The sequence below is a fragment of the Grammomys surdaster genome, unplaced genomic scaffold (genome assembly GCF_004785775.1).
Source record: "Grammomys surdaster isolate TR1022 unplaced genomic scaffold, NIH_TR_1.0 125896, whole genome shotgun sequence".
In the NCBI taxonomy this organism is placed as follows: domain Eukaryota; kingdom Metazoa; phylum Chordata; class Mammalia; order Rodentia; family Muridae; genus Grammomys; species Grammomys surdaster.
In genome coordinates, this window is record NW_021620720.1 from 142,480 (window position 1) to 156,153 (window position 13,674).

The window sequence follows — 13,674 nt, forward strand, 5'->3', positions numbered from 1 at the left end:
GACAGGCTGGCTTCAAACTCCCTGTGTAGCAAAAGACATCCTTGAAGCCCTGCCTTTGGGAGGGAGGCCTTCAGGAATTACAGATGCTTATGTCATTGTGTCTGGCTTTTATGGCCTTTGAATAGGTTTTGGAGAACTGAATTCAGGTCATCAAGCTTGCAAGGAAGAGACTTGTACCCAGTAAACTCCTTCCCCACCCCAAGAGATTTTTCACACACCATGGCATGCACACATACATAAAATCAAGCAATCAATAAATGTGAAAAAAAAAATAAAATCAGTTTTAAAACTATTTATTATTGGTGTGCCTGTGATTATATGATGCACATGTGTGGGTGGGTTACCACAGGTCTTCCTTAGGCTAAGGACTAAGGCAAGCGGGAAGTGTTTGTACATGTGGCCTGATAAATATGCCTATTATCTGCCCAGTTCCCATGGCTACCGCACAGGTAGGGGCTATAAGCATCTTCATTTGACAGAGTTCAGAGGTGTCTGTGATTTACCGAAGTCCCATCTTGTGATCAAATTCTACAACTGAGATTTGAACCCAGGGCTGTGTGACTAGTTGGTGGGTTCTGATTAAATGACATCTGAACAGATTCTAGATTCATAGAAGGAAGGATCGCTACCTCGACCTTCTCTATACACTTCCCGACATGGGCCTGTGTGTGCAGTGGACGCCAATCTTTGGTGATCAGTTGGTTGACAAGTAACAGCAAAATCAAATTTAGAATTTGTCTTACTTATTTGTTCCAGGTAGACCTACCCCTTAACCAAATGAGAAAAACAAAACACAACCAAACAACAACAAAAGCTCCACACATTCTTATAATAATTTCCATTGTCTAGATTAAGTCACTGCAGTGGTTTCAAAGGAATCTAGACATTTATTTAACTATGCCTATTTTTACAATTATTATAGTTATTAATTATTATTATTTTGTTTTTGAGATAGAGTCTCAGTGTAGCCCAGGATGGCCTCATACTCACTACTTAGCGGATGATATCCTTGAACGTCTTATCTTCTTTCTTCTACCTCCCAAATACTAAGGTTACAGATGTGGCCACTATGCCCAGTTTATGTAGGGCTGGTGTCAGAGCCTAGGGTTGTCAGTTAGGTACTCTACCAACCCAGCCTTAGCACCTAGAGTAAATATCTAAAAGAACAGAGTTGAAATTCCTTATTAGCTTTAGAATATTTAGTAGATTTATTTACTTTGTGTACATTAAGTGTCTTGTCTGAACATATGTATGAGAAACACATGTGAGTCTTGTACTTGAAGGGTCAGAAGAGGATGTCAGCTTCCCCAGCACTGAAATTATAGACTGTTCAGAGCCAACATGCGAGTTCTAAGAATTGAACCCAGATCCTCTACAAGAGCAACAAGTGTTCTTAACTCTGGGCCATCTCTCCAGCCCTACTCTCACCCCCGTCTCCTTTCTATAAACGGTTGACTAAGGAGCCCTGGCTGGCCTGGAACTCATTATGTAAACCAGGCTGGCCCTCAAACTCAAAGAGATCCTCCTGCCTCTGCCTCCTGAGTGCTGCGATTAAACGAATTTACCTATGTGCAGTCTTAGTGGCTTTTCAAAAGCCATTCCATTCTCCCTACCTATCATTACCCCAGAAGGGAAAATTTCACAATCAGAAAGCATGGACCACAGCCCACATCCCGGATAGAATTTTTTTATTGATTTGTTTTGGTTTGATTGGTGTTTTTGTTTTGTTTTTCCTAGACAGAGTTGTTGTAATAATTATTTTAAAAACCGGCCTCTGGTCAAGCTGACTATCTAAGCTGCTGCAGCTCTGCCTAGCTCAGTTGCCATGTGTCTTGGCTGGAGGCCACATGCGCGCTGCAGCTAGAAACGGCCAGCCAGAAACACCAGCCCTGCCACCCATGAGACGCCAGCATGGGAGATGGCTCTGCCAATCTTCTGTGCTGTCTCCAAAAGGCTGGGCATTGTCCAGACCATCCCGCCATCCATGTGAGTCCAGTAAGAAAATGAGACTCTAATGCTTAAAGATTAATCAAAGGCTTTATATATTTAGTAATGCTGAGTAACAATATGCCCATACAATTAGAATTATTTCCCAATTAGCTAACCTAATTATAAATTGTTACTTGCGACTGCTCTCCATACCTGTGTGGTTCTCCATCCTCCTACATCTCTGCTCTCCCTAGCTCCTCCTCTTCCTTTTCCTCTTCCTCTCCCTACTCTTCCTCTTCCTCTCCTTTCTCCTCCCACCTTAGCTCCTCCTACACAGAGTTTCTCTGTGTAGCCCTAGCTATCCTGGAACTCACCTCAAAGTCGGGGATTGGCCTGCCTCTGACTCCTGAATGCTGGGTTTAAAGGCATGCACCACCACCCAGCTCACCAATGGGATTCTATATGCTATAAACCTTCATTCAATGGCCAGTGTTGCCAATGTCCTTAACTACACACAGTGTACACAGTGATTACAGCCTATGTCATTTTTTCACAATATAGAGCTGATACTGCAGACTTAATCTGGTGAAAATACATGCTAGGTATTTATAGTGAAAATACTTGTTGAAAGACTTCCTACCTATAGACACATACAACATAGCTCTCCGGCATAGAACATCATTTTCTTAAACCTTGGCAAGAAGCTATGGAGCTCTGATAAGACAGGAGGCCTGGACGAACAACTCCTCCTTCCTGTGGCACCCAGTCTGCTTCTCATAGCCCTGTTCCAGCTTCCCATCTCTACAAACGGCTTGGAGTGATTTTTTTTTCTTCTTCATTGCCTTGTTATCTTAACTCACAGTCTACAGAAGTAATAAAACATGAAACACGGTGGTGGGAATATGGTGCAATGTTGAGGGGCCAGGACCACTTTAAGATGAAGTTCAAAAATGCATACCCAAGCAACAGATCCATCCAGGTCAAGTTGCAGAGAAGGCAGTGGTGGGCCTTGGGGAGAGTGCTTGTCAGTGAGGTCCCTGCTGTGAAAGCTCGGGGAACTGGGTTTGGAAGCATAGTACCCACAAAAAAGGTCAAAGCGGAGTATGGAATCCATGTTGGCACACACCTTTAATCCCAGTACTCAGAAGGCTAAGGCAGGGGAATCTCTGAGTTTGAGGTTAGCCTGGTGTTCATAGCAAGCTCAGTACACCAATGCATACATGGTGACATTCTTGGTTTTTGGTTTGTTTAAAAACAAAACAACAGAAATCAAAACAACAACAACAAAACCACACACACACACACAAAAACCTGTGTGCTAGCATGTATCTATAAACAGAGCATTGGAGTGACAGAGGCAGGAGGATCATGGAACTCATTGGTCAGCTAGTCTACCCTAACCAGTGAACTCAAGGTTCTATCAAAGACGCCACTTCAAGGGGCTGGAGAGATGATTCACATTTAAAAGCACTTGTTTCTCCTGCAGAGGACCCAGGTTTGGTTTCCAGTGCCCATATGACACCTCACGACTATCTATAATTCCAGTCCCAGGGGATCTGACATTTTTTTTTCTGCCTGCTGCAGGCACCACACACACAAACAGTACACATACATATAGGCAGACAAAACAGTTATATACATTAAAAACAAAACAAAAACACACACACATCTTTTTAAAAAAGGAAGAGAGGAAGAACCTGTCTCAAAAAGTGAGTTTGGATACTTACCCGGTGGGGAAGTTATGGCCACAGAGGTGGTTTCCCAGGATGAGGCTTATCCATTGTACTTGGGATATGCTGGCCCCTGTCACTTCTCCAAAGGCAGAAAACTCAACTGCATAATTTGTGGAAGTGGGGTCTATGCTCACATTCTTCCCTTTATAAAATTCTTTACAAAAATATTTATTGAAAATATATAAAATATTCTTTAAAAAAATAAATAAATTAGGGGGAGAGTAAGAGAAGACTCCTGATGTCATATTCCACATACATGGGCACATATCACACACATGCACACGTGCGTGTGCACACACACACACATAAAACAATGGAGAACTGAAGTGCTTTTGGGTTCAAGGTGGGGCTAGTGACACAGAGGCCCCTCTTCCTCTCTCTTGGGACACTTGGCATGAAAGTTAGGGATGACAACAATATCCCTCTGTGCCACTCAAAGGCACATCACAAGTGATTATGATCACTAAACCAGGCACATTATAATTTATTCAGGCATTCACTTATGAAATACGTCTGACACCCACTCTCTTCCTTTAAGTTCCTCACAATACCGGGAGGGGCCCAGTCCTGAAAACAAATAGTTATAAATCAGAAGGCTAAATGACGGAGCAGAAAGCAGGAGGAGCCGTTTAGCCTGACCTGTGGACATGGACATTGGGGTGAGGAACTCAGAGTCTGAGGTTACAGCAGGTACCTGGGCCACCAGTGCCAGAAGTCTAGGCCAAGTCCAGGGTCCAGGCCCAAAGTCAAAGTGAAGAGCCAGAAGGACAAAGCAAAGTCCCCTGAAGAAACACTTATTGCTGGAAGCACAGGTCCCGGCATCAACGTCACGTGCGCCATGTTGTTGTTTCACCCCTCGCCTCTGGGACACCTTCATGATCCAATACTAATGGATCAAATGGTTCAGCAGAGACCCCAACTGTCACGAGCTTCTTAGGGTGATCAGTGTGGATGTGTCAAATTGGGGGGTTGTGGATACAATGACAAGCCGAACTGAACTTGCTCTTTGGAATGGCTGAGAATGTTTCTTTTATTTTTTCTTTCTTTTTTTTTTTTTCTTTTTTGTGATTTTTCCCGAGACAGGGTTTCTCTGTGTAGTCCTGGCTGTCCTGGAACTCACTCTGTAGACCAGGCTGGCCTCGAACTCAGAAATCCGCCTGCCTCTGCCTCCCAAGTGCTGGGACTAAAGGCGTGCGCCACCACTGCCCGGCCGATGGGAATGTTTCTTAAGGACCTCGATGGAAGGGCTGGAATGCAGCAGGTAGTCGAGCGGAGGGGAGTGCGGGAACACATGTTGGTAGATTTCAAGGATGTGAGGGGCCGTGACTGCTCAGGGGCTCACGCCAGTGGCCCAGCTCCAGAGGCTGTACTTGGTTTTGCGATTCTAGCTTTGAAACGCTGGGGTGTGACCCTGGATGAACTGGTATGACTTAAGGTGGAGGCCACAAAAAATTTGACAGCAGCAAAGGAATTTTGAAAGCGCGACTACTTAACTTTAACTCAAACTGAATGCATAATGAACCCAAGGTATTTAGGGCGTCACTCACCCGTGTGGTGTCACGTGGCTTCACCAAGACGTTGGTTCTGGATAGTTCTGAGCACAGAATCCGTGTGTCTCGAGTTGAAGTTGTCATACCACACAACACCAATACACACTGCTCAGATTTAATTACACAAAACAAAAACGACCTCCGTTATTAAGTGTGTGGCACTCAGTACATCTTTAAATTGTACTGGACTAGGATATTTATTTATATACATGTGTTTATATATATTTATATTGGTGGATGTTTATTTATATAAATTGGTGCTTAAGGGCTAGCAAGATGGATTAATAGGTAAAGGTGCTTATTGCCAAGCTTGAGGACCTGAGTTCGATCCTCAGGCCCTACTTGGTGGAAGGAGAGAAGTGATTCCCTTCCCTGACCTTCACATACATGTGTGACACACACGAACACACACAATAAAATACCTTTTAATCACTGCCTGGATTCTGATTTAAGTTCATTAGAAATTGTTCCATGAATTTTGGCTTGGGATTAGGGCAGACTTGCCAACAGTTTCTGAAATGGTTGTTTTCTTCGTATGATGTCTTTAAGTGATCTGTGTTCACAACATTTAGTCCTACAAAATCAAATGTTGATCAACTCTGAAAAAAAAATATTAATACTGATTGGTTGTCCTGTAGTATCAGATAGTCAGCAAAGATTTAATTCTTTTTGTTTGTTTGTTTGTTTTCAGAGACAAGGTTTCTCTTTGTAGCCTGACTGTCCTGGAACTTGTTCTGTAGACAAGGCTGGTCTTGAAATCAGAGTTCCACCTGCCTCAGCCTCTCAGGTGCTGGGATCAAAGGTTTTTGCTACGACTGGGATCTAGTCCTGTACATCCATCTCATTAATATGGTAATCTGCTTTCATCTTTAATAAATGGCACAATGGTTATAAACGGTGAAATTTTTTGAGATATGTATATTACATAAATATACAGACACATATATGTATATGTCTCAAATAATTGTTTTTTTTTTTGCTGTGTGTATATGTGTGTGTGTGTACTCTGTCTGTGTGTATGTATGTGTTTACTTACGTGTGCTCCTGTCAATTCCTGCATGCCGTGACACTCGTGTGGAAGTCAGAGGACAATCTCCAGGCTGGTCCGCGTCTTTCCTGCATCTTGCTTGCGTCAGAGTCTCCTGTTATTCATTGGTATATATCCTAGGCTAGCTTGCTCGGAGCTGCTGGGAATGCTCCTGTCTCGACTTCCTATCATATCACAGCAGGGCGGGGATTACAGACACATCCTATCATGTCAGGCTTTATGTGGGCTCTAGGTCTGGAAGGACCAGGTCAAGGACAATGAGGAGAGTGGGGAGGAAGAGGAGGAGGAGGAGGAGGAGGAAGAAGAAGAGGAGGAAGAAGAGGAGGAATAGGAAGAAGAGGAGGAAGAAGAGAAAGAAGAGGAGGAGGAGCTGTCTCTGAAGCCTTGGGATCCTGGCAGTTGCTATTACCTTCCAGGCAGACCCGAGAGCAGTAGCTCTCACCCAGCTATGTCCTATGTCCCACAGACTAGGGCACTAGGCAGTTGTGTGCAGTTCATTTGTCTCTTCCTGGACTAGCTGGGCTGTATCTAAAGTATAACAAAGGTGTGGGAATGCCATAGGGCTTTCTCACCTCCACGAGTCCAGGGGTTTCCCCTTCTCCGTGGGTCTGCTGTCCAGGGGTTCCCCCTTCTCCATGGGTCTGCTGTCCAGGGGTTCCCCCTTCTCCATGGGTCTGCTTTTATGTTTTTAGCTACAGTCAGTTGTGACCAGAAAATAATCAATGGGCAATTCAAGAGAAAGCAGTTCATAAATTAGAAATAGCTGTTATCATAGTCTATCATTTCATCATTCTAATTTATCAGTAGTTATTATTGCCAATTTCTTACTGCTTCTTTTATTTAATTTATAATTAAACTTTATCTTAATTGTGTGTGCACAAGAAAAATAGGATACAGTGTGTAAGTCCAGAGTTATGGGGGATTCCAGGCATCTACTCAGTGTCCTTTGGAACAGATGCCCCGAAGATGGGCATCTGTACTTACCTGTACGTTGCTTTAAGTTACTTTAAGCTTCTGGGGTTCCAAAAGATGATTACACCAAGTCTTGGACCCATCCTAGGAGTGGAGTAAAGAGACCAAGGCTCAGGGAAGGTTAGACTACCATTCATCATGGGAAGCCAGGCCTGCCAGGAACCTTCATCTGTGGACTTCTAACTGTTGGTCCTCTGGGAAAGGTGAGGTAACGTGATGGCTCCCTTCTCCAAGGGGCTGAGGCCTGACCAGAACACCTGCTCCGTGGGTCAGGTGAGCTTCATTTTATGGAATAAATCCGTCCAGTTGTCCCTTACAGGCGGCATCCCAGGAGGACGGAAGACGTTCTTTGGGGGGAAAAGTGCTCCTAATAATATTTTTGCATTTATGGAGCCCTATTTTTCTGAGCATTTTACAGTCCATTGAGCTGAGTCATCGGTCTCCTGCGGGTAATTGTCCTGTTTATAACCAACAGCTCCTTTTGAGGATTAGGAAGGGTGAGGCCCAGCCCACTCCTCAGCGGCTTTCCCTGTGGGATGACAGTCCTCCACTGCGAAAGGGGCCCTCCGGCACCCCGTGCTCTTTCCTGATACTTTCTGAAACCACCTGGATCCGCCTCAGAGACACTTTGAGAGCAAACTCATTTCCCTAGGCCAGAGCAGCAGCTGGTCACCTTTCCACCCATCCAGTCCCTCCCGACAGCGACAGCGTTGTTGGAGTCAAAAACAGCCGCTGGGCTGGGGGGAGGGGGCTGGGGCTGGGGTTCTGTGCAGCACTGAAAAGCATTTAAAGCTTGCATATGAAATGTGATTTTTCTCGAAGAGTTTGAGGGTGTGGTCCAAGAAGTGAAACCCTCCCCAGGGCTCTACATTGCACAATTCAGTCCTATTTGGGGCTCTGCCAGTCCCTCATTCTGTGTCCCAGCTCCCTGCTTCTCGGGGAAGCTTCCTCCTTATAAACTGCACTACTGATCTGCCTTGCAAACCTCCCTACTCTCAGGAAAGCCCTGAGTTTTCAAAGGCGGGGCTTGATTTCACTCCGAACTGTCTTGTCTCAGACTCTGCAATCATCCCTGTCTTGTTTGTTTAAATTGTTAACTCCTTCTCTTACGACTTTCTCCACACACACCCCACTTCACGGCCACATGTAGCCCAGGCTGGCCATGGACTAGACTCAGTATGTAGCCAAGGTTAACCGGATTCACTCGTCTTTACCATCTCTCAAGTGTTTGGATTACAGACCTGACTACTACGTCCACCATTTAAAAAAATATTTATTTTTATATTTTGTGTATGTGTGTTTGTCTGAATGTAGTAGCCACCTGCATGTGCATATAGGTGTCAAGAGGGCCAGAGGTAAGTACTCTGGAACCAGCAGTTGTGAGTCACTTAACGTGAATTGCTGGAATTGAACTCCAATCTTCTCCAAAAGCAGTAACTACTCCTAACTAATGAGCCATCTCTTTTGATCTTCCCTGTCTAAAAATGCTAGGATTACAAGCGAGTGCCATTATAACGGGTTTAACAATACAATTCTCCCTCCTCCTCCTCCTCCTCCTCCTCCTCCTCCTCCTCCTCCTCCTTCTTTTTTAATTTTGGAAAAAAAAAAACTTTTTATGTCTGGGCATTTTGCCTGCATGTGTCTGTGCACCCTTGGAAGCCAGAAGAAAGTACTGGATCCTCTAGAACTAGAGTCACAGACGGTTATGAGCTGCCATGTGGGTGCTGGAGAACTTGAACCCAGGACCTCTGGAAGAGCAGCGGATGCTCTTAACCACTGAGCCATCTCCCCAGCCACAGCAACACCATTCTTGAAGTTGTTTATTTGGAGCAATGTCCAGATAGCAGGTGAGCCAGACCAGATGGGACATGGAGCCGTGTCCCACAGTACCCAGAGCCGTGCAGAAGTTAGACAAGTGTTCTACGACTGAGATCCATCCCCAGCCCTCGGGTGCTCCTTCATTTTTATGACTATCCAGCAGAGTGTGTGTGTGTGTGTGTGTGTGTGTACACATGTGTGTATGTATATATTATGTCTATTATATGTATATGTGTGTGTTGTGTGTTGTATTGAGTGCATGTGTGTATATGTATGGTATGTGTTGTATATGTGTATGCATGAGTGTGCATGTGTGTGTATTATGTGTGCACAATTGTCAGTCCCAGAGCCTCTCAATGCTAGGCAACTCCTATACCACTGAGACTGGCCACCATCTCTAGTAGATGTTTAAGTCAGACACACACACCTGTCCAATTGGGGACATTTTTAGTTTAAAGCCTTAAAACCAAATGAAACTCGCCCATGTAGCCAGTGCTGTTTTTAAAGTGGGAGTGTGAACTCCTTTAGGCTAATTCTCCATTAACCACAGTCTCCACTCCTCCCTGCTGCTGCACACTCGGGCTTAACCACAGTCTCCACTCCTCCCTGCTGCTGCACATTCTGGCAGGGTCATTCATTTATGTTATCAGGATTACTCCAGTAAGCATCTATGTTTGCATCAACTCCACCAAGTTTCCAGGGAAGAAGAAAAGCTCTTCCTAATTGTCCTTTGCTCAGTACTGTGTGTTATCAGCTGCTTTGGGCTTGAGATTTGTCCCTTCTTTCCCTTTCTGCCTTTAAAGATGTATGGCTTTACTTACTATTTGGATGTGTGTATGTATGCCTGCATGAGTTCATGTGTACCGTGTGCATGACATCCCCTGGAACTGGAGTCATAGGTGGGTGTGAACTGTCACTTAGGTGCTAAGAACTCAACTTCGGTCCTCCATAAAAGGAGTCAGTGCTCTTAACCACTGAGACATCTGCCCAGACCCCTTCTACACTCTCTTAGCCCTGTTGGGATTCTTTCTTTCCTTACTGAATTGCCCAGACTTTAAAGGTTACTCTCCTAATTGTACAAATACATGGTCAACATTTAGCCTTGGCTTTCACCCCCAGCGCCACGTAAACCTGACCTGGTGGCTCGCATCTATGCTCCTAGAATTCAGGAGGTAGAGAGAGGAGGATCAGGAGTTCAAGGTCACCTCTGATGACACAAGCAAGTGCAAGACTAGCCTTGAATACAAAAGACCCTGTCTCAGACTCTGAAGCCAGCTCTTGGGTCGGGAAAATGTGGGTGACATTGTGTCTCCTGATAGAGCTGAATTGAGTCTGGACAGTGCTCTGGCTCAACTTTGGACAGACCTGACATTGTCTTTTCTTCTCAGAGAAGTTTAAAAAAAAGGCTAATCTGAAATGTCTTCACTAGGATTTGGGTGATGCCCAACATTGATGGCCCTGGAGGACTCAGGTCAGGTTAACCTGAGGTCATGTGCATGGATGGTGGTATGAGCCACCTTGTCCTCCTCATTCTTTTCCACAGCCTGGAAGATGTGACCAAACTATCAGAGTGCTCTTTCCAGGTAGGCCATTCCTACACAAGCAGGAGCCTACAGCCCGTGGCTCTGAGCAGCCAGTACAGCTCTTATGGGAAGCTAGTCACCACCAAGGAGCAGACATCCTACCACGAGTGTGCTGGAAAATAAACACGTAGAATAACCAAAGACCTGGATTCTGGTTTCAATACTGATGTTAACTCGTCGGGCTAACTGGGGCTTGGGGAGGGCAGTTTCCCTCTTTAGATACTGATCTAAATTGCTTTTAAAATAAATCCTTTTAAAAGTAATTATCGTTATTTCTATATACGTGTGTGTGTGTGTGTGTGTGTGTGTGTGTGTGTGTGTGTACGTGCGTGTGCATGCATTGCAGAGGTTAGAAGCATGTCAGATCCTCTGGCGGTAGAGTGACAGACAGTTGTGAGCTAGGCACTAGGAATGAAAATCTGGTCCTCTGCAAGACTGATACATGCTCTTAACCACTGAGCCATCTCTCTAGCTCCCTAGATCTGATCCCTTTTGTCTTTTTCTTTAACATTTTATTTGTTTGTTTGTTTGTTTTGTCTTTTCTCAGTAATTTACCTTTTTTTATGAACTTTACATTCTGATCAGGGACACTTGCTCAACTAGATCGAGTTCTTTTTTTTTTTTAAGTTTGTCTTCTATTATTCTTTTTTATTTTTAGTCTTCTATTATTATTATTAATTTTTGTTTGGTTGGTTTATTTTTGTTTTTGTTTTTTGTTTTTTGTTTTTTGTTTTTTGTTTTTTGAGACAGGGTTTCTCTGTGTAGCCCTGGCTGTCCTGGAACTCACTGTGTAAACCAGGCTGGCCTCAAACTCAGAAATCCGCCTGCCTCAGCCTCCCAAGTGCTGGGATTAAAGGCGTGCACCACCACTACTCGGCTTTTTTTCCCCCTTTAATAGAGATTTATTTATTTATTTATTTAATGTATATGAGTACACTGTTGCTGTCTTCAGACACAGCAGAAGAAGGCATCAGATCCCATTACAGATGGTTGTGAGCCTCCATGTGGTTGTTGGAAATTGAACTCAAGACCTCTGGGAGAGCAGTTGGTGCTCTTAACCGCTGAGCCATCTCTCCAGCCTCAAACAAAGGCCACATTATTTATTTTTTGTTTTTGTTTGGCTTAGATCTATTTCTTAAATGAAGTAGTTGGGCACATAATTAATTGGTTTTCAATCTTACGTCAAGATTCACTGGGAGGAGCTGATGGTTTGAGTGGGGAGGTTTAGAGAAGTCAGAGAAAGAAGACATTTCTGGGGACGAGGATGTCCTCAAGTCTCCACGGTAGTAGGATTTGTACCACAGCATATGAAACTCTTAGGTAGGCAGAGGCTGTTTCAAGTGAGTGTCACTGCAAAGGCCCAAGGTGTGAGCAATAGTCACGTCCTAGTCTGGGTTCAGACAGGGTTCTCCACAAACATATCCTGTTCTCCTGTGAATAAATCACAGAGGAGCTTCAAGCTCTGTAAACTGTCCCTTCTGTATCCGTGGAATCATGAACAGGACTGCAGTCAGCGTGCCTGTCACACTTCTGATGGGGTAGGGACACACACTGAAACAGCGAGGCGAGCACGGCCTAGTCACCTGCGTTAGTCAGGAGCTTCACGGAAGAGGAATTGATTACCTTTATTATAAAGTGTTCCACAGATGCTGTTCCTCGTGTGTGTGTGTGTGTGTGTGTGTGTCTGTATGTGTCTGTGTGTGTCTGTGTTTGCATGCACATGTACATGTACCTGCAGAGACAGACCATCCCTGAATGCTGCTGCCCAGATGTTATCCACTTGGGTTTTTTTGTTTGTTTGTTTGTTTGTTTGTTTTTTTGTTTTTTTTTTTTTTGAGACAGGTTCCCTTTCTGGCCTGGAACTCACCAAGCAGACTATCCAGTGGCAGTAGCAGTGACAGCAACTCCCATGGATTTGTCTCTCTGCCTCTTCAGTGCTGGGATTGCAATTACCTGCCACTATGTCTGGCCTTTTAAAAACATGGGTTCTAGGAATTCAACTCAGGTCCTTGTGTTGCAAGGCAAACTCACTGAGTGAGCCTTCTCACCAGCAGAACTGCTATCCATAGTAACAGCAGGAAGAGATGCCCCACACTGGTTGTTTGGGATAGGACCGTCACATGGCAGGAGCTTTGGGAGAACAGTGTGTCACAGGGAATGCAACACTGACCCTTGTACCCTGACCTCCGATTTCCCCATTATGACCCAGCTTAGGCCTTTTAAAAGCTCATAGAAATATTTCATCACTATAATTACAGGCGAGACTTCCTATGTCATAAGAAGGGCTGGTGGAAAGGACAATTAACCAAGCACATAATTGAAGGGTATATAAATATATCCGGTAGTGGATGGGGGCCTTCCTGTTGGACACTCTCCCCAGAACCCAAGGGCAGAGGTAGGATCGCACAGCTCTTAGGCAGGAGGATGATGAACACATTATTATAAAATAGAGTGAGGTGTCTGTGGGTAAGGGAGGCTTCCAGTGCCTCCTGTGTGGACTGAGTCACACGCTCCATCTCCCTCCTACTCAGGAGGCTTGCCATGCTGTGGCCCCATTTGAAGAGTCTGCTAATCATGAGATAGGAGAGGACCATTTGGAATAGAGACAGTGTGACTCCTGTCACTGAGCAGAACAATGAAGAGTTCAAAAATAGTAGTATCTGCTAGTGGAAAGCCAATAAACATATAATTTTCAGGTAATTACTAGCATATAATTAGCTCACTGCTTTTTCATATGCTCTGGCAGAAAAGGAATTGGAGAGGCATAGGGATGTAGCTGATTTCACTGCATCCCAGAGCAGTAAGGAAGTTTGGTGCTGCTGCTGCTGTTGCTTCTTCTTCTTTCTTCTTCTTCTTTTTCTTCTTCTTCTTCTTCTTCTTCTTCTTCTTCTTCTTCTTCTTCTTCTTCTTCTTCTTCTCCTTCTCCTTCTCCTTCTCCTTCTCCTTCTCCTTCTCCTTCTCCTTCTCCTTCTCCTTCTCCTCCTCCTCCTCCTCCTCCTCCTCCTCCTTCTCCTTCTCCTTTCCCTTCCCCTCCTCCCCCT

At 44.6% G+C, this 13,674-nt stretch overlaps 1 non-coding gene across 1 annotated transcript; it reads left to right on the plus strand.

Annotated features, from left to right (window-relative positions):
- The first annotated feature begins 3,648 nt into the window (after positions 1 to 3,648).
- LOC114608437 lies at positions 3,649 to 3,807 on the plus strand. Its single transcript, XR_003709370.1, has one exon. It is a non-coding gene; the product is annotated as a U1 spliceosomal RNA (small nuclear RNA).
- Positions 3,808 to 13,674: the final 9,867 nt, after the last annotated feature.